Source organism: Bombina bombina, chromosome 1, assembly GCF_027579735.1.
Source record: "Bombina bombina isolate aBomBom1 chromosome 1, aBomBom1.pri, whole genome shotgun sequence".
NCBI classification, from domain to species: domain Eukaryota; kingdom Metazoa; phylum Chordata; class Amphibia; order Anura; family Bombinatoridae; genus Bombina; species Bombina bombina.
The window spans coordinates 858,993,507-859,017,636 of record NC_069499.1 but is presented as its reverse complement, the minus strand read 5'-3'; positions in this window follow the sequence as shown (position 1 = coordinate 859,017,636).

Genomic DNA, 24,130 nt, shown 5'->3' with positions numbered 1-24,130 from the left:
TTATCGATTAACGTTAGATACCAATTTTTAATTGAATAATTCCCCTTTTTATATATGTTCAAGTTATCTATTATCAGTGCCCAGCTCCAATCATCCCCGCCTAAATGTTGTAAATGAGTCGCTAGACTCATTAACTGAAGATATGCAAAGAAATCATTTCTATGTAGACCAAATTCAATCCTAAGAGCTTCGAAAGTTTTGATTACAAACTTGTCATAGAAAATTTGGATAATATAAATCAGGCAATTCCTTTTCCATCTGTGGAATGCTTCAGACTTTAGAGCTTCGGTAAATGGAGGGTAACCCATTATTGTATTATACTTTGACACTAAATGATTCATACCAATTGTCTTACAATATTTTTGCCAGGCTTTAATAAAACTGTGTATAGAGTTCATATTTTTTAATTAATTTGGCATATCCTTATCTGTGTGTAATAGGCCTTTAAGAGAGAATGGTTTCACAACTTTATCCTCCAATTTCCTATGGGAATAATATTCAACATCTATTAGCCATTCTGCTGCTATCTTAACTAAACATGATAAGTTATATTTTCCTAGATCTGGCAATGCAAACCATCTGTATTCCTTAGCTTGAGAGAGTTTCTTCAGTGAGTATTTCTTGTATATCTTTCTTCTTATTTATATTAAGTATAAATTGTATATCTTTCTTCTTAATTATAAATGGTAAATTTTGAAGAATATATATAATATTCTTGGAAATAAAATAATTTTAACTAAATTAATTTTACCTGTTAATGACATTGGGAGATGTTTCCAGATTCGTATATATTGCCAATTTTTTGTTGGACAGGTTTAAAATTATCATTATACCAGTCTTTTGGATTTCTACTCAGCCAAATACCCAAATATATTATTTTATTTAGAATGTACTTACCTTAATTGAATCCCGGGATTTATTTTTACCAAATAAGCTCTGACTTTTTAGTTTTAACTTTGTATCCTGAAAAGAAGCTAAAGTTTTGAATAATTTGCATTAGTATAGGAATGCTTTTACTTGTGTGTTGAATAAAGATTGATACATCATCTGCACATAGTAGATTTTTTTCTTCAATATTCTTACACATTACTCCCTCTACCACCTGTTGTAATTTTGATCGCTAATGGCTCAATAGCTACATTAAAAAGTAAGGGTGATAGAGGGCATCCCTGTTTTGTCCCCCTTTCAAGTACCACTTCAGGAGAATCTAAACTGTTTACTGCTATTAATGAAATAGGGTTGTTACATATATTTTTTAATATAGTTTGAAATATTCCCTGCAAAACCAAATTTTTCTAAGGAGGTAAATAGGTGATCCCACTGTACCGAATTGAAAGCTTTTTCTGCGTCTTTTGTGATCATTGCTGAATCTGTCTTGTCTAAGCTATCTGTATTTGTATTCCAGAAATAATCAAGAACAATACATGCTTTTCTAATATTGACCAGTGAACATCTATTATTCATGAATCCTGTTTGATTGGGATGTAGTCACCTAGAACTCTTTTCAATCTCTCAGCTATTATTAAGGCTAGTATCTTATTATGTAGATTTAAATGGGAAATTGGTTTATATGCATCCAGTTTTTCATGGCCTTTTCCTTTCTTGTGTATTAAAATGTTTATGGCTTTAGTGAAATTCTTTGACATATTACCCTTATCTATGTAATAATAATTAAATAATTTGACTAGGGTTTGCAATATATCTGTATTAATCATTTTGTAAAATTCTTTTTTTTTACAATTTTTTTTAATTGCAGCTTCTGGCCTCTAGTTATCAAAGTCTGGCGGAACGGATCCGACAGTGCGAATCAGGTCCGCCAGACTTTGCTGAATACGGCGAGAAATACGCCAGCAGGGGGGTGTCAATCAACCCGATCGTACTAGATCGGGTTGATTTCCGGCGATGTGTGTCCGCCTGCTCAGAGCAGGCGGACAGGTTATGGAGCAGCGGTCTTTGTGACCTCTGCTTCATAAGTGCTGTTTCTGGTGAGTCTGATGACTTGCCAGAAACAGGGGCCATCAAGCTCCATACGGAGCTTGATACATATGCCCCTCTATCTCTTCTTCTAATATAGGTCCGTTGATAGCTTCTAATTTTTCACTTGCAAGAAAAGGATTATCTATATTATTTCAAAAATCTACTTTTTTTAACATCAATTGGATTGGCCTTATAGAACTTTTGGAATAGCTTATGGAAAGCATTGCATATATTTTTAGGCTTAGTAAAAATTCCCCGTTCTTATCCCCTTACTTAATTCCCCGTTCTTATCCCCTAAATTATATTATACTTTTTATTGGCTTTAACTGGCTTAGCTAAAAAACTACCTGCTTAATTGCCATATTTCATGAATTTAGTTAGACTTCATATCTTCTCTGTATGATTCTTGTATCAGAAAGGAGTTCCTATCCTGTTTGGACTCAATATAACTATCCGAATTAGTTTTAGAGGGAATATGCAGGTATTTATTATAAGCATTATTTAGTTGATTAGAGAGCTGAGTTTCTCTTGCTTTCGGTTTCTTCTTCCATCTGGCCATAAAACTTATTATTTCTCCTCTTAGAACGACTTTAGCTGATTCCCAAAATATCAGTTTATTATTATTATTATTATTAAGACAATTTATAATCTATGCTTCTACCAGAAGTGCTTTTTCTATCAATTGGATATTTCGATGTTAGATTAAAATCCCCTGTAACAATTAATTGGGTTTTAAAAAGTCTAAAAGTACTGCTTGCAGTTGTGCCCAAAACTCAGGATCAAGTTTATTTGGTCTGTATACATTGCAACTTGTGAGTGGCCTTCCGTTAATTTTTATCTTAACTAAAACTTATCGTGCATTAACATCCAGAATAGTTTCTATTATTTTATCATTTCAATTTTTATTAAACAAAATCACCACTCCCCTCTTTCTGTTAGAACAAGCGGTTGCACAGATTTCTCTAAACCATTGGCACTTCAGTTTTTTTAATTCGGCTTCCGTAAATCTAATTTCTTGCAGACATGCAATATCAGAATTTAGTTTTTTAAAATGCTTAAGTTTTGCTTTTCTTTTAATCGGAGAGGAGATACTCCCAACATTCCATGAGGTGATATTTAATGTATTATCCATAAATCAATTCAGGATTTCTTCAAGACACTGCTTATCAAAGGAGCAGAAGAATAAGGGAAAGAAAACAAATAGAAAGGGGGAGGATAGTGAGAAAAAGAAAAGAAAACTGCTCCAAGAGTTCCAGCAGATTACATTTCATTCTCTGATTATAAATGATCAAATCCATGTTTAAGAAAACCAGTAGCATCTTCACTATTTTGAAATATCTTAATTCCTTCCTTACGTCTAGATTTAGAGTTTTGTCGGTAACGACCCGCGTAGCTAACGCTGGATTTTTCTGGCCGCACCTTTAAAATAACTCTGGTATTGAGAGTCCACAGAATGGCTGCGTTAGGCTCCAAAAAGGGAGCGTACAGGCATATTTAACGCCACTGCAACTCTCGATACCAGAGTTGCTTACGGAAGCGGCCAGCTTAAAAAACGTGCTTGTGCACGATTCCCCCATAGAAAACAATGGGGCTGTTTGAGCTGAAAAAAAACCTAACACCTGCAAAAAAGCCGCGTTCAGCTCCTAACACAGCCCCATTGTTTGCTATGGGGAAACACTTCCTACGTCTGCACCTAACACTTTAACATGTACCCCGAGTATAAACACCCCTAACCTTACACTTATTAACCCCTAATCTGCCGCCCCCGCTATCGCTGACCCCTGCATATTATTATTAACCCCTAATCTGCCGCTCCGTAAACCGCCCCTACTTACATTATCCCTATGTACCCCTAATCTGCTGCCCTAACATCGCCGACCCCTATATTATATTTATTAACCCCTAATCTGCCCCCCACAATGTCGCCTCCACCTGCCTACACTTATTAACCCCTAATCTGCCGAGCGGACCGCACCGCTATTATAATAAAGTTATTAACCCCTAATCCGCCTCACTAATCCTATAATAAATAGTATTAACCCCTAATCTGCCCTCCCTAACATTGCCGACACCTAACTTCAAACATTAACCCCTAATCTGCCGACTGGAGCTCACCGCTATTCTAATAAATGTATTAACCCCTAAAGCTAAGTCTAACCCTAACACTAACACCCCCCTAAGTTAAATATAATTTAAATCTAACGAAATTAATTAACTCTTATTAAATAAGTTATTCCTATTTAAAGCTAAATACTTACCTGTAAAATAAATCCTAATATAGCTACAATATAAATTATAATTATATTATAGCTATTTTAGGATTTATATTTATTTTACAGGTAACTTTGTATTTATTTTAACCAGGTACAATAGCTATTAAATAGTTAAGAACTATTTAATAGCTAAAATAGTTAAAATAATTACAAATTTACCTGTAAAATAAATCCTAACCTAAGTTACAATTAAACCTAACACTACACTATCAATAAATGAATTAAATACAATATCTACAAATAAATACAATTAAATAAACTAACTAAAGTACAAAAAATAAAAAAGAACTAAGTTACAAAAAATAAAAAAATATTTGCAAACATTAGAAAAATATTACAACAATTTTAAACTAATTACACCTACTCTAAGCCCCCTAATAAAATAACAAAGACCCCCAAAATAAAAAAATGCCCTACCCTATTCTAAATTACAAAAGTTCAAAGCTCTTTTACCTTACCAGCCCTGAACAGGGCCCTTTGCGGGGCATGCCCCAAAGAATTCAGCTCTTTTGCCTGTAAAAAAACACATACAATACCCCCCCCCAACATTACAACCCACCACCCACATACCCCTAATCTAACCCAAACCTCCCTTAAATTAACCTAACACTAAGCCCCTGAAGATCTTCCTACCTTGTCTTCACCTCACCGGGTATCACACCGATCCGTCCTGGCTCCGATATCTTCATCCAACCCAAGAGGGGGCTAGACATCCATCATCCGACGGCTGAAGAAGTCCAGAAGAGGCTCCAAAGTCTTCATCCTATCCGGGAAGAAGAGTAGACCTCCACCGCGGACCCATCTTCTTCCGACGACGACTTCCCGACGAATGACGGTTCCTTTAAGGGACGTCATCCAAGATGGCGTCCCTTGAATTCTGATTGGCTAATAGGATTCTATCAGCCAATCGGAATTAAGGTAGGAAAATTCTAATTGGCTGATGGAATCAGCCAATCAGAATCAAGTTCAATCCGATTGGCTGATTCAATCAGCCAATCAGATTGAGCTTGCATTCTATTGGCTGTTCCGATCAGCCAATAGAATGCGAGCTCAATCTGATTGGCTGATCGGATCAGCCAATCGGATTGAACTTGATTCTGATTGGCTGATTCCATCAGCCAATCAGAATTTTCCTACCTTAATTCCGATTGGCTGATAGAATCCTATCAGCCAATCGGAATTCGAGGGATGCCATCTTGGATGACGTCCCTTAAAGGAACCGTAATTCGTCGGGAAGTCGTCGTCGGAAGAAGATGGGTCCACGGTGGAGGTCTTCAAGATGGAGCCGGTCCTCATCGGATGAAGATAGAAGATGCCGTTTGGAAGAAGATGGTTGCCGGTCCGGATCTACTCTTCTTCCCGGATAGGATGAAGACTTTGGAGCCTCTTCTGGACTTCTTCAGCCATCGGATGATGGATGTCTAGCCCCCGCTTGGGCTTAGATGAAGATTTTGGAGCCTGGAACGATCGGTGATACCTGGCATGGTGAAGACAAGGTAGGAAGATCTTCAGGGGCTTAGTGTTAGGTTTATTTAAGGGGGGTTTGGGTTAGATTAGGGGTATGTGGGTGGTGGGTTGTAATGTTGGGGGGGTATTGTATGTGTTTTTTTTTACAGGCAAAAGAGCTGAATTCTTTGGGGCATGCCCCGCAAAGGGCCCTGTTCAGGGCTGGTAAGGTAAAAGAGCTTTGAACTTTAGTAATTTAGAATAGGGTAGGGCATTTTTTTTATTTTGGGGGTCTTTGTTATTTTATTAGGGGGCTTAGAGTAGGTGTAATTAGTTTAAAATTGTTGTAATATTTTTCTGATGTTTGTAAATATTTTTTTATTTTTTTTAACTTAGTTCTTTTTTATTTTTTGTACTTTAGTTAGTTTATTTCATTGTATTTATTTGTAGATATTGTATTTAATTAATGTATTAATAGTGTAGTCTTAGGTTTAATTGTAGGTAATTGTAGGTATTTTATTTAATTAATTTATTGATAGTGTAGTGTTAGGTTTAATTGTAACTTAGGTTAGGATTTATTTTACAGGTAATTTTGTAATTATTTTAACTATTTTAGCTATTAAAAAGTTCTTAACTATTTAATAGCTATTGTACCTGGTTAAAATAAATACAAAGTTAGCTGTAAAATAAATATTAATCCTAAAATAGCTATAATATAATTATAATTTATATTGTAGCTATATTAGGATTTATTTTACAGGTAAGTATTTAGCTTTAAATAGGAATAATTTATTTAATAAGAGTTAATTTATTTTGTTAGATTTAAATTATATTTAACTTAGGGGGGTGTTAGTGTTAGGGTTAGACTTAGCTTTAGGGGTTAATCCATTTATTAGAATAGCGGCGAGATTCGGTCGGCAGATTAGGGGTTAATAATTGAAGTTAGGTGTCGGCGATGTTAGGGAGGGCAGATTAGGGGTTAATACTATTTATTATAGGGTTATTGAGGCGGGAGTGAGGCGGATTAGGGGTTAATAACTTTATTATAGTAGCGGTGAGATCCACTCGGCAGATTAGGGGTTAATAAGTGTAGGCAGGTGTAGGCGACGTTGAGGGGGGCAGATTAGGGGTTAATAAATATAATATAGGGGTCGGCGGTGTTAGGGGCAGCAGATTAGGGGTACATAGCTATAATATAGGTGGCGGCTCTTTGAGGTCGGCAGATTAGGGGTTAATAATTGTAGGTAGCTGGCGGCAACGTTGTGGCGGGCAGGTTAGGGGTTAATAAATATAATATAGGGGTCGGCGGTGTTAGGGGCAGGAGATTAGGGGTACATAAGTATAACCTAGGTGGAGTTCGGCAGATTAGGGGTTAAAAAAATTTAATCGAGTGGCAGCGATGTGGGGGGACCTCGGTTTAGGGGTACATAGGTAGTTTATGGGTGTTAGTGTACTTTAGAGCACAGTAGTTAAGAGCTTTATTGACCGGCGTTAGCCCAGAAAGCTCTTAACTACTGACTTTTTTCTGCGGCTGGAGTTTTGTCTTTTGAATTCTAACGCTCACTTCAGCCACGACTCTAAATAGTTAGAAAGATCCCATTGAAAAGATAGGATACGCAATTGACGTAAGGGGATCTGCGGTATGGAAAAGTCGCGGCTGAAAAGTGAGCGTTAGACCCTTTCCTGACTGACTCCAAATACCGGCGGTAGCCTAAAACCAGCGTTAGGAGCCTCTAACGCTGGTTTTCACGGCTACCGCCAAACTCCAAATCTAGGCCTTAGTTTCTACCTTTAATACAGCCGGATATACCTCATAAATCTTTGTACCTTTTTGAATAAATTGTGCACAGATTTGTGACATTACTTTTCTCTTTTGTGCTGTTTCCATCTAAAAAATGCTGAAATATCAGCACCCTATTACTTTATATAATCAGAGGCTCTACCAATTTCTTATAGTAGCTCAAGATTTCTGCCTTATCCTTAAAGTTTAATAACTTTGCTATTACAGATCTGGGTATTGTTTATTGACACATTAGGTAAATCAGCCTTATTTCTATATCCAAATCTATATATTCTTTCTATGACAATAGCTTTGTCTCTTACTTGCATGCCCAGCAAATTGGTTAGCTCTTTAGAAATTTAGCCCTCAAGCTCTGAGTTCTGATTTTTTTCCCCGATATACCTAGAATTTTAATATTATTCCTCCTAGATTTATCCTCTCACTGTTCTGCTCTTTCCTGTAATTTATCAATTGTTGTGGTTAAGCTGTCAATTAAGATACCTTTCAGACTAATTTGATATTCCAGATCAGAAATTCTCTTCTCAGCTTCTGATAACCTGCTATTAAACTGCTTTAAATCATTACCTAGAGTAGATATATATTTTCTGAGATTATTAAATTGTGGCATCATCATGGCTGATATCTGTGTGATTAATGTTTGTGTATCAATATTAGTTGCAAGAGTATAACTAGTGTTTATGTTCTCAGAAACAGTTTCAGAAAAAAAGAAAGAGTGTCGTGAAAAAAAATGGGGGGGGGGTGAAAGAATGAGGGATAGAGAAAACTATGGGCATGAAAAAGCCTGTATAGATATGTTACAGTGTTATATTGTCTGTGATGTTTATGTAATGGATAGAGTGAACTCTAAAGTGAAGGCGCCAATTATAGGACAATTATACTTACACCATCTAGGTGTGGGCGTAAACTTCAAAAGATTTAACCCTAAATTCCTTTTAATTTTTAATTTTGAAAACTGTCTAGATCAAAGATTATCTAGATACATATGGTGCACTGAGCACCAAACAATCAAAACACACCCCTCCTTTTAACCAACTAGCATCAGTATGTATAGAGTGTAACGTTAGATTATTATACACTTTTCATACAACAGAGTAATGAATTTTATAAAGCAGATGTATATATTGCCACTATATTCATATATTTCTTATCAATTCTTTATGAATAATACATTAAAAGTGCATGGATCAACCGGCCAGCAGAGTTATCTAAACTTAATCTGCTTCATACTACATGATCCTTTATTGACCCAAACACATTCTTAAGTCTATCTGACTTATATTAGTCATAAAGCAGTCACAAACCGACCATTTAACTAATAAATGCATATGACAGTTAACAATCAGCAAGTATATATATATATATATATATATATATATATATATATATATATATATATATATACACACACACACACACACATTTCTTTAACTTGTACTAGGTTTGCCCCTCACAACTTTTTAGTGCTATATTCTACCTTATTGATCGACTTTGCAGGGCCTTAATATATAAGCCTAGTTACAAGACCATAATGTCCATAGACACCTTGCTCAAAGCTTCAGCATAGATCCTTACAGTTTATGTCACAAGACTTTTAAGACCTGCAAGGTCCTTTTTCACAATTTAACAAACCAAAAGCGTATCCAACCAGCATTTCAAAGAAAGCTTAGCAAGTGCACAGATTTAACATACAGTATAATGGCAGTCCCAATGATTCAATACACCTCTAGATTTCCTAAGCATGGGAGCGTTGTAGCTTATAATGCAAGCATCCTCACTGGGGGTTATTTAGCTTCTTCGCCCAACACAGGTTATTGTGCAGTTAACATTTAAACATACATTCAAAGCCCCAGACTTATAGGCTCTGCATTCAGAATAACAAAGATTGCTCCTATAAACTGCTCCCACACTTTGGTGTAATCAGACTCTTAACTATATTGTGGCTTATAAATGTGCTCATCAGATCAGGGTACAAATCAGTGTCTTCACTGGGTTTATTTTGGGATAATCTTTGGACACCGAGGCCCCCCTTTTTCTCAGACTTGTGACTGAGCTCTAAGTAAAACCCCATTCACACATATTCTCCAATCCTCTCCTTTGGTTCTAAAGGTTGAGACTCTGTGTAATAGCACATTCTATAACTTCAAGTCCCAAGGAAGTGACATATTGGGGCCCATTTATCAAGCTCCGTATGGAGCTTGAAGGGCCGTGTTTCTGGCGAGCCTTCAGACTTGCCAGAAACACCAGTTATGAAGGAGGCGGACAGAGATCGCGTAAAATCAACCCGATCGAATACGATTGGGTTGATTGACACCCCCTGCTAGTAACCGATTGGCCACAAATCTGCAGGGGGCGGCGTTCATCAGCAGTTCATTAGAGCTGCTGGTACAATGCTGAATGCGGAGAGCGTATTGCTCTCCGCATTCAGCGATGTCTGTCGGACATGATCCGCTGATCCGATCATGTCGGATAGACATATCATAAATAGGACCCATTGCCTTAGCTCGAGTTAGCTTCTTCACTGGGTTGCTCAGGGGCCTGTAAATTGTAACATCAGCCCACTAGCCCCAGACTTATATCTAAACTCTGCAAAGAAAATAAAACAGCAGCAAGCTCCAATGTAAATAGGCTCTTATCTGTAAAACATATCTTGGCTGACTTGGGTATGTCATTGCTGGTTTCCAGGGATGCTCAACTTTGTCTCTGAAGTGTTTAATCCGAATTATGTTGAATTTGGGTGGAGTAGGTATCTGTACTTGCCATGTAACAGAACACTGATTACTTTTTTTTTTAATTTACCGCCACCTCTTTTCTCCTTCGTGCAGTACAGCTCTTCAAATGGCCAGAACAAAAATTGGGCCTAGGGCTCAGCTTGCTGGCTGATAGCTGCGTAGTGTGAGCGAGCGTCTAACTTTGTGCCCTCTCAGAAAGTCCACCCAACGGAAGTCCTGAAAAGATTCTAACTTTCTTTCTAAAGGTTTCTTAAAATAAGTCTTCCAAAGGAATAGAAGAACGTTTAGCCAGAGTTGAAATGGCCCAATCCACCTTGGAAACTGTTTCCCATAAAGCTAAATTAGCAGCAGGTAAAGAATATAACTTTTGAAACCTTGCAAAAGGAGTGAAATAATTACCTGGCTTAGACCATTCTTTAGAGATCATGTCAGAAACTGAATTTAAATTATTACAAAGCTTATTAGAAACTTTAGGATATTTAACCCTTAAAGTAATTAATACCACTTTTAAAAGAGAATGAATATATTCCACTCTAAACAAAAAAGAAGAAATATATGGTTCAGCATCAGATGAGGAATACACATCCCCAGAGGAAACTTCACCATCTGAAGAGAAAACAGTATCCCTGGTCTCAGAGAGCATAGAACTTGTCGCGATCCCTCTGCTGCTGATCGCTTCCTCTGTCTCAGCGCGGTAGCGCTTTCATTGGTTGCTTAGCAACCCTGTTCCTGTCGGCTCTTCCGATGACGTCAGGAGGCCTTCTTATTCCGGCGTCTCCTCTCATCGGTGCCTGTTTGTTGTTACTCGTGGGCTATGTGAGTACAAATTTATTCTTGTGATTCCTGAATTTGTGCCTGCTTATTCTGAACCCTAAACCCCTACCTGCCTGATATCGTTGCTGGACTCTGCTTACCTGACTACTCTATTGGTTAACCCCTACCTGCCTGTTATCACGTTGCTGGACACTGCTTACCTAACTACTCTATTGGTTAACCCCTGCCTGCCTGATAATATGTTGCTGGACACTGCTTACCTGACTACTCTATTGGTTAACCCCTACCTGCCTGATCACACATTGCTGGACACTGCTTACCTGACTACTCTATTGGTTAACCCCTACCTGCCTGATAACACGTTGCTGGACACTGCTTACCTGACTACTCTATTGGTTAACCCCTACCTGCCTGATAACACATTGCTGGACACTGCTTACCTAACTACTCTATTGGTTAACCCTTACCTGCCTGATTACACGTTGCTGGACATTGCTTACCTGACTACTCTATTGGTTAACCCGTACCTACCTGATAATACGTTGCTGGACATTGCTTACCTGACTACTCTATTGGTTAACTCCTATCTGCCTGATTACACATTACTGGATATTGCTTGCCTGACTATTCTATTGGTTAACCCTTACCTGCCTGATTACACGTTGCTGGACATTGCCTGCCTGATTACACTATTGGTTAACCCTTTCAACACAAAGTTTCTTCTCCTGACCCTGCTGTGTCATCTTCCAGTCTATTACTGTGAGTATATTATACTACAGCTGTCGCAGGGTCAGGTCCTGGTATATACTCACTGTGCTAGGGTGTTTTTAACCTCATTCTAGCATTTGGGTCTAACTCTGGACTTTACCTATCCTGACAGAACTTGTAGAAGGTAAAATCGGAACTGATCTTTTACGCTTGTTTAAAGGTCGGAGAGCAGCCAACTCTTAAGAAACTGCAAAATTTATAACATTTTTTTTTGCAGGAGGCACTACATCAGCATTGTGCTGTAATTAAAAAAAGGTAGGTGCATTAAACCCCGTAGAAACAGCATTAGATAGGTTTAATTGCATTACCAAATCTAAACAAAAGCCACATAAATGAGCTGGAGAAGGCACCTAATAATGGTACAAATGTTTTCAAGATCCTCAGTTTCTTGGGTAGATTTAGGAACAGAATCCTGCTGCTCCATTATAGCATATGGCAAAGCAATGCAATAAAAACTAAAAGAAAAACTTAAAAAGCTCTTGAGGAATGAAAACCACTTACCCCCTCCTAAGCGGCCTTTTCTAAAAAGAGTCACAGGTACCAAACATGCTAAGCTGAACTGCAAAATAAAGCAGGAGGAATAAACATTAAATCTGAGCGCACGCAGAAAAACTGACAACTAAAAAGGAGATCTTGGGTGTCAAAACCCAACATACTCATAACCATGCAAACGTGCGCTAACACAACGTATGTAAACTATAGGAAGGCTAAAGGAACATGAGCTAACCCAACAAGTGTAAACCATAGCACGGGAAAACTATAGAAGACAAAAGGGACTTCCACTAACCCTTAGAGCGTTTACCCAATGTGCGAAACCCCAACGCACGTAAGACAGAGACTGACACATGAAAAACTAAGCATGCTAAAAAAAAAAAAAACTGCATGCACAAAACAGTAATGGAATAGTGAAAAGGATCTGCCCCAGGGCCATATATATTAGCAAACACATATATACAGTGTATGTATATATATATATATATATATATATATATATATATATATATATATATATATATATATATATATATATATATATATATACTTAAAATGTGCTCATAACATAGCTAAAGGAGTGTCTAAATGTTAATAAAAAGATAATTACCAATAGACACTTGTCCACTAGCAATCAAGCAGCAGACAGCCAAACCAGTACTGAAACACATCAGCAGAGGTTATGGAATAGGAGTATATTGTAGATCCATAAAGGGAGGCAAAAGACAAGTCCCTGCGACCAATTATGAGCTGAAAAAAGAATCATAAACCATACCCCATTTACATCTGACAAGCACTGTACTCTTAGGTGAAAACGGGCCTTAATATAGACTGAAAACTATTCTCTCTGAAGAATCAAATGCACATCTTCATTCTTCAACTTATTTCAGTGGAGGCAAAGTAAAGATTGAGGTATGTGTGAGAGGTTTTATAGAGCTCTTGGGATTTGGGAATCTTTTCTTCCTCCTAGTGGTAGAGAAGAGTAATTCCCAAGAATAAAGGATCATGGACTCTCACCATCTGTATGAAAGAAATATTTGCATAATATATAATTTTATTTTTGATCCAATTAAAGATTTGCTTTTTTAATGTTTCTACACACACACAGGATCCCTTGGAAAAAAATACTGAAAATTGAAAATGAATTATCAAAATATAAAAATGTGAAAAAAAACTAAAAAAAAAACACCTAAATTTCTCTGCCTGTTTTATTTTCAGAGCTGCTTGAAAAGTTGCTTTAATTTGCATGAAGACCCGGTCACATATTTTCCCTGCATTTCTTTTTGAATATTCATGAATATCACGCTGATCAAAGCGAACATGATTCAAAATATGTTACATGTCTGAATATATTCGATTTCAATGTACGTTAATTGCCATTTGAAATATGCTTGAAATTTGATTATGTCCTGTAAAGTACAATACAAAAAGTATATTTTATTAATAATTAAGTAACATTGAAGACCCAAACTCTGTAATATTAGTATTTCAAAGTCGAAAGTAATATATCCACTTTGAAACTTGTTGGCACTACTTTGTGCTTAATGATTTATTTATATGTTTAATATTTATATGTTCAGTTAAAGTTTTTGGTAACATAAATTCAAACTTCTTTACTTAAAGGAATACTAAACACAAATGTTTTCTTTCATAATTCAGATTCATAATAGAGCATGCAATTTGAAGCAACTTTCTATTTTAATCATATTATCAATTTGTTCTCTTGCTATCTTTATTTGAAAAAGTTAAGGAGCGGGTCCATTTTTGGTTCAGAACCTGGATAGCGCTTGCTGATTGGTGGCTATATTTAGCCACCAATCAGCAAGCGCAACCAAGGTACTGATCCCTAAATGGGCCGGCTCATTTAAGGGACATAAATCAGGTTGAGATCTGTGCATATCCTAAAAGGGCTAATTAATTAAAAATAGTTTGCATAAAAAATGTTTAAAAATTGCTAGCAAGTATTTTAAAATAATTTAAAAAAATAAGCAAAATGAATTACATAGCTAAGCTGCATGGAACAGCCAATTCCACCCCCCTTTTCAGTGTTTAGACAAAGGCATTGTATTTCAACTGAGTTCCCAGCTTCTAGGCATGCTCCAGCAGATAATCCCTATGCACTTTTGCATTCTACCAAAACATCTAGATATAGATACAGCCATAGAAGGAAATGTGTGGGGGGAGTTAGAGCTTTACAATTCAGAAACTAAAAAGAAAGGGTTAATCGTGAGGCACTGCAGTATAAATTTGCAGGTCGCTAGCAGGGGGTGTCAATCAACCTGATCGTATTCGATCGGGTTGATTTCTGGCGATTGCTGTCCGCCTCCTCAGAGCAGGCAGACAGGTTATGGAGCAGCAGTCACACAGGGCTTCAAGCTCCATACGGGGCTTGATAAATAGGCCCGTTTGTCTCTACCCCAACTTGTTTTATGTCCCTTCAACTTAGATTCCTGCTTTTTTAAATAAAGATAGCAAGAGAATCAAGGAAAATTGTAACATGAATTTCAGTTCCAGGGAATGCAACAGATCTTTAAACTAACCAGAGAAGATTACACAAAAAATCATTAACAATCAATAAGTTTTACCTATTCACTTCAATTACCTGAAAATCCTCTGATCTTAATAAGAACTGGAATGTTGATCTGTACCATAATTCTTATTCTTTATATATCAGTGTGTAGTATTGTATAATTATTCTTTAAACAAGCTCCTTTTAAAATTATGTTGGTAACAGATTAGATATGTCTGGTTAATTATTTGATGATTGATTGGTCAGGTCTAATTGCAAATCATGTTTTTATTCTACATCTGCATTCACCTCTTTATTTTTACCCCATGAGTCGTTATGCAAAACTTGTGTGTAGTTTTTAGTTTTATTATTATATGAATCATTAAAGAATCTAAAATAAAGCTTTGTACATTGAAAATATTTCTTTAGAGTTGCCTTGTTGCTGCTAACCTCTGAACTACACCTGAACTACACCTAGCAATGTATTCAGCTCTTTAAAAGCCTTAATGCTATCTGTTATTAATATGATCTATTATTTATAAACTCTAACATTTTTGTGCAGATTTATACAGGGGTAAATTTCATACACAAAGACAACTACAGGTAGTCCTACCTACTCCTACTGGGCATGTATAAGAAATCACAATGTATATGTAAATTAGCCTGTGATTGGCTGCTTGCTGCCACATGATATAGGGGCCTGGCATATTGAAGTAAATTTTGAAATTCATCAGAAAATAATCTACTATTAAAATTCAAACTTAGTGCTATTGCATTATTCACTGGTGATTATGCAGTTCTACTGGACTTTATGATCTCATAAATTTACACCCCTCACCTGTTACCAGATCATCAAGGGTCATCTTGAATTGGGAGGTCTTCCTGCTGCTTTCCTCAATAGGATAAATGTTCTGTTTTACAGGGTTTGCCACAACACACCTGACCCTCACAAACCAACCCCCAACACACCCCACCTCTTAAGGCACAAACCATAGCTCCTGTTCCTTATGACATAGGCTCTGCCCACCAAACACACGGTAGCCCACTAACTTCAATTTCCCTATAGCTCTTTGTCATGGAAAACCTATGGGTTTGTTTGGTATTTATGTTTAAAGAAGAAAGAAATGACAAATAAAGGGAAGAATAGTCAGAAATATGGTCAGCATGACAAATTAATCTGAAAAATAAAGATATTTTATGTAACAAGAAAAAGGATAGTCAAATAGAAGTAATTTAGTAAATCATGTTAGCATATCAAGGTATTGAGAAAGAGAAGCATAATATGGAGGGCTTGAAATACAGAGGCTGTGATGTGAAATAATTTGCAACTGTTTATCTTTTATTGCAACTAGATCAACTGTGACAATTGCATTTACAGACAAAGGTAATTATTGCTTCTGAATATTGTGATTTATTGGCTTCCTGCAATTTCAGGTAAATATTGTTCTTTAGTCATAGCTGTTAAAGTTTTAATAGATTTTAGCATCTCGCTTTGTAATATTTGAATACTTTATTTATTCAGCAATTTTCGTTGCCTAAATGAGAAATTTATGTTTAACTCCTTAATTTTTGTACCCCCTTAGGGGTACATCACTGGTCTTTCTATGGGGATTGCATTATTAATAGCTATTTCCGGTGACCAGCAGGAAGGAGGGAGGGTACAATAGTGGCGGGACCTGTGCTATTATTACAAGAAAACCCTTATCATCTAGCAACGTACAGGGTATGTCTTGGTCTTTAAGGGGTTAAGTGTTTAAATAGTAATAATAATAACAATAATAAGAAGGATAATAATAAGAATAAGAATAATCATAACATTATTTTAAATTGAAATTATTTTAGTAATCATATTTTTCAGATTATCTGAATGAGTAATCAGAACTTAATTGTAATTACATTGCAGTTTGCTTGTTATTGTCAATTTTATATTAAATAATTCTTCTGCTCTTACTTATATCCTTTCTCTATTATCTTATTTGATAATAATCCTGTTCTACACTTGTCCCTAAGTTAAAACCTCTCTTTTAGCATCTTTTAAATTATGAAAAATGTCCAACTACTCATATTTTGCAAATTTATCAACAACCAACTTAATTTTTCGTATCTTAAATTTCTTGCCTATCATTTCATTATGACACAAGGGAGCTCACTAACCAAGGAACAAATGCCAATATCAAAAATGTGAAAATCTATTTTTGTATTTTGTTTTTCATTATTTATTATTGATTTGAAAGATTTCATCAGTTAAATATTGTACTTGATGGTGCTATACTGAATATGCAGCAGCATTTACATATATACACAAAATAATCTTCAACATAATATTAAATATAAATAAAAACAAATTTAGTTTATTTGCTTTTTTTTTTAATTGGACCAGTATATGATCCTTTTACCATAGTTTTAACTGTGCTCACTAAGGGCTAGATTACAAGTGTGATATTTATCGCTCCCGCTTGAGTGGAAACGTTGCTAGAAGTAAGATTTTTTCCTGATGAGCGCAAATAGCTGAACATGTAATATCGCAACTGTATTAATGTATTCCCTCATAGACTTCAATGGATCACAAAAAGTGGAAAAAACTAACATCCTACTAGTACGCAAACCCAATCGCGTTTAACCAAAGTTCTTTAAATAGCAGAGTTGTCAGGGATTTTTCCCTGTTTTGTTTGCCATGTGCTGCTGTCAGATATTTTACTCTCTTGCTGACTATGGTGCATTGTGGGGGCGGCTGCTCATTTCCTGCACTTCCTTTTATGGCCAGACTGGTGTGCATCATCTGTGTGAGACAGGATGCAGTCTCAGAATTGTGATGTCATCACTTATTATTTAAAGGGCCTCTGTTCAGTATGTTTTGCCTTTGCGTTGTCTCAGACCTGTTTGTGAGAGTTCCTGTGAATTACCTGGCTGTCTGATGTCCTTCCTGGTTCCTGATCCCTGGCTTGTTCCTGACTCTGCTGTTTTCCTTGTTCCTGATTCCGGCTCGTTTGACTATTCGATTTGGCTCCTGACTCGGCTCGTCTGATTACCAGCTCTGGTTTTGACTCCTGGCTTGTTATTTTACTTGTGGACTTTTATTATTTTTTTTGTTATTAATGAAGGTGTGATTATTTTTGCACTTCTCGTCTCAGTCTGATTCCTGGCACCCTGTCAAGAGTATGTTCTATTTATTCTTAAATACATATTTCTATATATCTGATGATTTATTTTATTATATATATATATATATATATATATATATATATATTGTGACCTGGGATCTTGGAAACACACAGTCCTCACAGCTGGAAACACCACACAAGGTTGTAGCTTTATAAAATACAGTCTGTTTATTATCAGGTCTGGCAAAAACAGGCAAAATAAACATAAACAAAACAAAAGAATCTTGCTCCACTGAGCACTTACTAACAAGTACAACTGTCTGCACTAAGTAGCTTTTCAGAAAAGTAATATTGCACAGACCTTTCAAACTTTGTCCTTTAGATATAATTCCTCTAAGTCTCTAAGGAGAGTGTTTGCAGTTTTCCTTTACTGCTGGCAAAAATCTACCTCTCAAACCCTGACTGGGGATTTTATTAGCACCTGCTGTCAATTACCATATGCAGGTGAGTAGCTAGCTGAGTCAGACAGAATTCCTGGACTGGACTTTTTGACATAATGTGCTACCTGCAAACTGCGGGGTGGAGCACTGGCCCACCCTACTCTCCAAATACTCCACCCCATGGACCCAGAAATAAATCACATATTTTCTCTATGTGGCAAACAAACATAACAATTCTCCCTGGGGTTGTCAGACCATACCCCGCACTGCAGCACTTTTGAGGGAATATAGACACCTTCCATTACTATGCCTTGGGTTCTGTCACACATCCTCCCCGCCAGCTCAGACCTAGTGGGGTGAGCGACCATGGCCAAAAGCGTATGCATACGTGAAAGGCCATCAGCATTACCCTGTTTACTTCCTGCCCTGTGTTCTACTGAGAAGAGATAGGGTTGCAAACTAAGGAACCAGCGTGTAACTCTACTATTATTATCCTTATTTTGACTCATCCATTTGAGAGGTGCATGATCAGTAACTAGTCTAAATTTTCTGCCCAACAAATAATATTTGAGAGTTTCAACAGCCCATTTAATTGCTAGACACTCCTTTTCAACAATCGAATAGTTCTTTTCTCTAGGTTGAAGTTTACGGCTCAGGTATAGTATTGGGTGCTCTTCACTTTGACTTTCCTGGGAAAGCACTGCTCCAAGCCCTACATCAGAGGCATCCATCTGTAAAACAAACTCCTTTGAAAAATCAGGGGTGACTAACACTGGTTGTCTACAGATGGCTTCCTTGAGATTTTGAAATGCCTGTTCAGCTTCAGAGGACCATTTCACTATTACTGGAGCTTTTGCTTTAGTGAGGTCAGTTAAAGGACGTGCTATAGTAGCAAAGTTGGAGATAAACCTTCTGTAGTAGCCAACAAGCCCAAGAAATGTTCTGACCTGTTTCTTCGTCATAGGTCGTGGCCAATTCCTTATGGCTTCAACTTTAGCAAGTTGTGGCTTTACTATTCCTCTTCCAATGGAATAGCCAAGATACTTGGCTTCCTCCAGGCCAATGGTACATTTACTCGGATTTGCTGTCAGACCGGCATTTCTTATGGAATTAAGGACAGCTTGCACTTTTGGCAAGTGAGACTCCCAATCTTCGCTATGTATGACCACGTCATCTAAGCAAGCTGCAGCATAATGAGCATGTGGCCTTAAGATCCGGTCCATCATTCTTTGAAATGTTGCTGGAGCACCATGTAGGCCAAAAGGTAACACCTTGTATTGGAAGAGCCCATCTGGAGTAGAGAAGGCAGTCTTTTCCTTTGCCCGTCCTGTAAGCGGCACTTGCCAATAACCCTTGGTCAAATCCAATGTGGTAAGGTACCTGGCTCTCCCGAGTCTCTCCACAAGTTCATCAATCCTTGGCATAGGGTATGCATCAAACTTGGATATTGCATTCAGCTTCCGGTAATCATTACAAAACCTGATTGTGCCATAAGGCTTTGGTACAAGCACAATTGGGCTACTCCAGTCACTTTGGGATTCTTCAATTACCCCAAGGTCCAGCATTTTCTTTACTTCCAATTTGATTGCTTCCCTCCGGGCTTCAGGTATTCTATATGGCTTTAGATTTATCCTTTTTCCCGGTTCAGTGACAATGTCATGCTCTATTATCGTAGTTCTTCCTGGGACTGAGGAGAAAACATCTTTATTTAATCTGATGAAGTCTGTTACCTCCCTCTTCTGGTGGATAGTCAGGGTTTCTGAGATATTGACTACGGGTTCATGCTCCTCCATTGTAGGGAGGTCTGCTGTTTTTATAGCCACAAGTGTTTCTCTTTCTTTCCACGGTTTAAGTAAATTCACATGGTAAATCTGTACCTCCTTTCTCCTCCCAGGCTGTCTTACTTTGTAATTTACTTCCCCCACTCTGTCAATGACTTCATATGGCCCATGCCATGTTGCCAAATATTTGTTCTCTACAGTGGGAACCAGGACTAGTACTCTGTCTCCTGGATTAAACACACAAACCCTGGCATTTCTATTATAGCTCTTCTGCTGGTGCTGTTGGGCATTTTCCATGTGTTCTCTAACTATGGGCATAATGGCTGTCATCCGATCCTGCATCTGAGTTATGTGTTCAATCACACTTCTGTGAGGGGTTGACTCCTGTTCCCAAGTCTCCTTAGCTATGTCTAGCAACCCTCTGGGGTGTCTTCCATACAAAAGTTCAAAGGGCGAAAACCCAGTAGAAGCTTGAGTGACCTCTCGGATGGAAAACATTAAATAAGGCAAAAGGAAATCCAAGTTTTTTTCCATCTTTATCAATTACTTTTTTGAGCATAGCCTTTAGTGTTTTATTAAATCGCTCTACCAGACCATCAGTTTGTGGGTGATATACGGATGTTTTCAGATGCTTTATATGAAGAAGTTTACACAACTCCTTTGTAATTCTCAACATAAATGGAGTGCCTTGGTCTGTTAATATTTCTTTGGGAATCCCAACACGGCTGAACATTAACATTAACTCCTTAGCAATTGTTTTTATTAAAGTAGTACGCATGGGTATTGCCTCAGGGTAACGTGTAGCATAGTCTACTATTACCAATATATACTGGTGCCCCCTTGCAGACTTTACAAGAGGACCCACAAAATCCATACCAATGCGTTCAAATGGGACCTCAATTATGGGTAAGGGCACCAAGGGGCTACGGTATGCTGTAAGAGGGGCAGTTAATTGGCATTCAGGACAAGAAGAACAATAATTTGTGATATATGCCATTACACCTGGCCAATAAAACCTCCTAAGAATTCTCTCTCTGTTTTTTTCAATCCCCAAGTGCCCCCCAAGTATGTTGCTATGTGCCAGATTTAATACAGTGTGTCGATATGCCTGGGGTACTAACAGCTGTTTGACAGACTCCTTTTTCCCAACTCTGTACAATAAATCATTTTCCACTTCAAAGTATGGATAGGTGAGTGCTTTATCAGTATTAATGGGGGTGCCATTTCTTACGGAAATATAGTTTCTAGCCGCAGCTAAAGTTGGATCCTCCCATTGTGCAGCCCTAAAGTTACTTGGGCTAACCTCTAGGTCAATTATTTCTACATCAGGTTCAGATATATTAGATTGACCTGTATTATTCTGTTCAGTATTACCTCCAACTAGGGTTTCCATAGGGGTTGAGTGTTTCCCTCTAGAAGGAGTTATTTTGTCTAAGTCATCCCCCAATAAATCAGAAAAGGGAAAGTCACAAACAGCGCCCTCTACTGAATCCGGTGAATTTTCCTCAGCAGCATCCCATAGATTCAAAAAATGGGGAAAATCTCTGCCTATTATCATTTCATGGACTAATTTATCCACTAAACCAACTCTATGATTTATAGGGCCATTTTGAGTTTCAATAAGTACTTTAGCAGTTGGATACTTGTGTATGTCCCCATGGACACAAGCAATATCTAGGTTCTGGTAATTATCAATAGGAGTATTTCTCAACAGACCCCTGTCTATGAGCGTAACCATGCTACCAGAGTCCAGCAAAGCTTTAATTTCATTTCCCTCCACCCTTACAGTGCACCAAGGGTGGCCATTTAAACAATCATTTTTGGTAATTACATATACTGAGCGAGAGTACAATGAATAATTGTCTCTCATATTGCCAACATTACATTCCATAGCAACATCATTCTCAGGGCAGTCCTTTGCAAAATGTCCATACTCTTTACATTGAAAACATTTAATATTAGCATTAGACAACATCTTTGAGGCTATTGTGGACTCTTCCTGCCTCACAAAACTCTTGTCCCTTGCTGTAATGTCTCTCGGGTTGTAGAAACCCATCTGCTCCTCCCGATACCCCCTTTTCCCCGGAACAGTCTTACCCAATTTACTGGGACTCTGGATCTTCAGGGTTCTAGGTCTTTCCTGGTTGGGGATTTGTAGAAACTCTCCGGCAGTCAAATAGCGTTCCACCAGGGCAACTAGACCGTCAGCAGTTTTAGGTTCACTCTGGCTGACCCACCGCCGCAGGGAAACAGGCAATCCTCGAAGGAACCGGTCCATCACGAGCTGTTCCACAATGTGACTAGCTGAGTTGACCTCTGGCTGTAGCCATTTCCTGGCAAGATGTATCAAGTCAAACATCTGTGACCTCACGGCTTTGTCTTGACTGTAAGTCCAGGAGTGAAATCGCTGGGCCCTTACTGCTGTCATTACTCCCAGGCGGGCCAAGATTTCTGTTTTTAGCTTTTTATAGTCACTGGCCTGCTCAGGCTCCAAATCATAATATGCCTTCTGAGGTTCTCCACTCAGAAATGGCACAAGGAGACTTGCCCATTCAGACGCAGGCCACCCTTCTCTTTCGGCTGTCCTTTCAAAAGCCATCAGGTAAGCCTCCACATCATCTGTAGCCACCATCTTTTGCAAATAGTTACTCACTCTCAGAGTCTTAGAACTGTGTGGAATTTCTGCAGCACACCTGCCCAGTCTTTCAGATAGGCCTCAAATCTCCTGCTGCATGGTACGTGTGATATTCTGCTGTTCCTCTCTTTGTGTTAATACCAGTTTTTGTAGCACTGCAATATTTTCTTGCTGGCTGGCAGTAGCTTGCTGCTGTGTGGCAGTGGCCTGTTGCTGTGAGGCCGTAGCCTGTAGTAAAGCCTTTACAACTTCCTCCATTTTAAGTGTGGTATTGTTTCCTTAACAGACTATCAGTGTGTTGCCCGCATTCTCCACCATATGTGACCTGGGATCTTGGAAACACACAGTCCTCAAAGCTGGAAACCCCACACAAGGTTGTAGCTTTATAAAATACAGTCTGTTTATTATCAGGTCTGGCAAAAACAGGCAAAATAAACATAAACAAAACAAAAGAGGCTTGCTCCACTGAGCACTTACTAACAAGTACAACTGTCTGCACTAAGTAGCTTTTCAGAAAAGTAATATTGCACAGACCTTTCAAACTTTGTCCTTTAGATATAATTCCTCTAAGTCTCTAAGGAGAGTGTTTGCAGTTTTCCTTTACTGCTGGCAAAAATCTACCTCTCAAACCCTGACTGGGGATTTTATTAGCACCTGCTGTCAATTACCATATGCAGGTGAGTAGCTAGCTGAGTCAGACAGAATTCCTGGACTGGACTTTTTGACATAATGTGCTACCTGCAAACTGCGGGGTGGAGCACTGGCCCACCCTACTCTCCAAATACTCCACCCCAGGGACCCAGAAATAAATCACATATTTTCTCTATGTGGCAAACAAACATAACAATTCTCCCTGGGGTTGTCAGACCATACCCCGCACTGCAGCACTTTTGAGGGAATATAGACACCTTCCATTACTATGCCTTGGGTTCTGTCACAATATATATATATATATATATATATACTGTATATATATACAGCAGAAACTGTCTGGGAAAGGCGGAAGACGCAGTGAATGTAAGCCTGTTGCAAAGTGTCCACCCAGGATCTCAGTTTGAGGCTGGAGCAATGTGGGAGCAGGTAAAACCTGTGACCCACTGTCGCTCACCTCCAGAGTAGGAGATACAGCTTGTCATTAGTAAGGCATTCGTCACTCAAGCAATTATTGCATACCTTGATGATTCTGGATATACAACTGCTGTCTTTGTCTGATGTGGGGTCCTAAAATATCATTCCATCCTCATTCTGAGCACCTGTTTGTTTTAAAGACAAAAAAATACAAAAAAAACCTTAGATTACTTATACATATAAATGTACATATAGACGTCTTCCCACAGATTAATACTCTCTTTTTTCTTACAATAATATAAGAAAGATATCAATGGGTTAAGCTTTCCTGGAGGA